This window comes from Bison bison, unplaced genomic scaffold (genome assembly GCF_000754665.1).
Source record: "Bison bison bison isolate TAMUID 2011002044 unplaced genomic scaffold, Bison_UMD1.0 scf7180017863457, whole genome shotgun sequence".
In the NCBI taxonomy this organism is placed as follows: domain Eukaryota; kingdom Metazoa; phylum Chordata; class Mammalia; order Artiodactyla; family Bovidae; genus Bison; species Bison bison.
Window position 1 is genome coordinate 378,264 of NW_011494029.1, and position 2,195 is coordinate 380,458.

Sequence of the window (2,195 nt, forward strand, 5' to 3'; positions counted from 1 at the left end):
CAAACTAGTACAGCCACTATGGAGAACAGTGTGGAGATTCCTTAAAAAACTGGAAATAGAACTGCCTTATGATCCAGCAACCCCACTGCTGGGCATACACACTGAGGAAACCAGAAGGGAAAGAGACACGTGTACCCCAATGTTCATCTCAGCACTGTTTATAATAGCCAGGACATGGAAGCAACCTAGATGCCCATCAGCAGATGAATGGATAAGAAAGCTGTGGTACATACACACAATGGAGTATTACTCAGCCATTACAAAGAATACATTTGAATCAGTTCTAATGAGGTGGTTGAAACTGGAACCTATTATACAGAGTGAAGTAAGCCAGAAAGAAAAACACCAATACAGTATACTAATGCATATATGTGGAATTTAGAAAGATGGTAACAATAACCCTGTGTACGAGACAGCAAAAGAGACACTGATGTATAGATCAGTCTTATGGACTCTGTGGGAGAGGGAGAGGGTGGGGAGATTTGGGAGAATGGCATTGAAACATGTATAATATCATGTATGAAACGAGTCGCCAGTCCAGGCTTGATGCATGATACTGGATGCTTGGGGCTGGTGCACTGGGACGACCCAGAGGGAGGGTATGGGGAGGGAGGAGGGAGGGGGGTTCAGGATGGGGAACACAGGTATACCTGTGGCGGATTCATTTCGATATTTGGCAAAACTAATACAATATTGTAAAGTTTAAAAATAAAATAAAATTTAAAAAAAAAAAAGCTGGATTATTTAATGGCAGAATGTGAAGAGGAACTAAATAACCTGGTGAAAGATGCAGAGTGAAAAATCTGGCTTGAAACTGAACATTAAACAAACAAACAGAAAAACAGATCATGACATCTGACCCCATATCTTCATGGCAAATAGAAGGGGCAAAAGTGGAAGCAGTGACAGATTTTATTTTCTTGGACTCCAAAATCACTGAAGACATTGACTATAGTGATGAAATTAAAAGACACTCATTCCATTAAATGAAAGCTATGACAAATTTAGACAGTGTATTAAAAAGCAAAGACATCACTTTGCTGACAATGGTCTATAAAGTCAAAGCTACTGTTTTTCCAGTAGTCATGTATGGATGTGTCAGTTGGACAGTAAAGAAGACTGAGCATTGAAGAATTGATACTTTTGAACTGTGGTGCTGAAAAGACTCTTGACAGTCTCTTGAGCAGCAAGGAGATCAAGCCAGTCAATCTTAAGGGAAATCAACCTTGAATATTCATTGGAAGGCCTGTTATTGAAGCTGAAACTCTAATATTTTGGCCATTTGTTGTGAAGAAAGACTCATTGGAAAAGCTCTGTTGCTGGGAAAGAGTGGAAGCAAAAGGAGAAGTGAGAGCAGAGACAGAGCTTGTTAGATTTCATAACTGACTCAATGGACTTGAATCACTCATGTAGGGCAGAGGAAGCTGGCTTGCTGCAGTCCATGGTGTCACAAAGAGTCAAACACAACTTAGTGACTGAGAAGTGGGAGGAGTTGAAAACATCAATGGATAAATAACCTGACAAAAAAATCAATTAGGAAACAGTGAACTTAAGTGGACATTAGAGTAGATAGACTTACTGCTGCTACTGATGCTAAGTCGCTTCAGTCGTGTCCGACTCTGTGCGACTCCATAGGCAGCAGCCCAATAGGCCCTGCTGTCCCTGGGATTCTCCAGACAAGAACACTGGAGCGGGTTGCCATTTCCTCCTCCAATGCATGAAAGTGATAAGTGAAAGTGAAGTCGCTCAGTCGTGTCCAACTCTTAGCGACCCCATGGAATGCAGCCTACCAGGCTCCTCCATCCATGGGATTTTCCAGGCAAGAGTACTGGAGTGGGGTGCCATTGCCTTCTCTGAGAGTAGACAGACTTAGATATCTACAAAACATTCTATTCAAAAGCATCAGAATATACACTGTTTCAAAGCACATACAGAACATGCCCCAGGATTGATCATGTTTTGTAAGACCACAAAACAAGACTTAAGTAAATTTAAAAAAATAAAATAAAATTATACCAAGCATCTTTTATGACAGGAGTAAGAGTAAAAAGTCAACTATAGGGGAAAAAAACAAACAAACATAGCCCTAGGGGGCTTGGTAGGCCAAAGCGATCATTTCATCATGCCAGGAGAAACAGATCTTACTTGGAACTGAATCTCCAGCCCCTCATTTCCTGCCCCATAGCTAGCCAAAG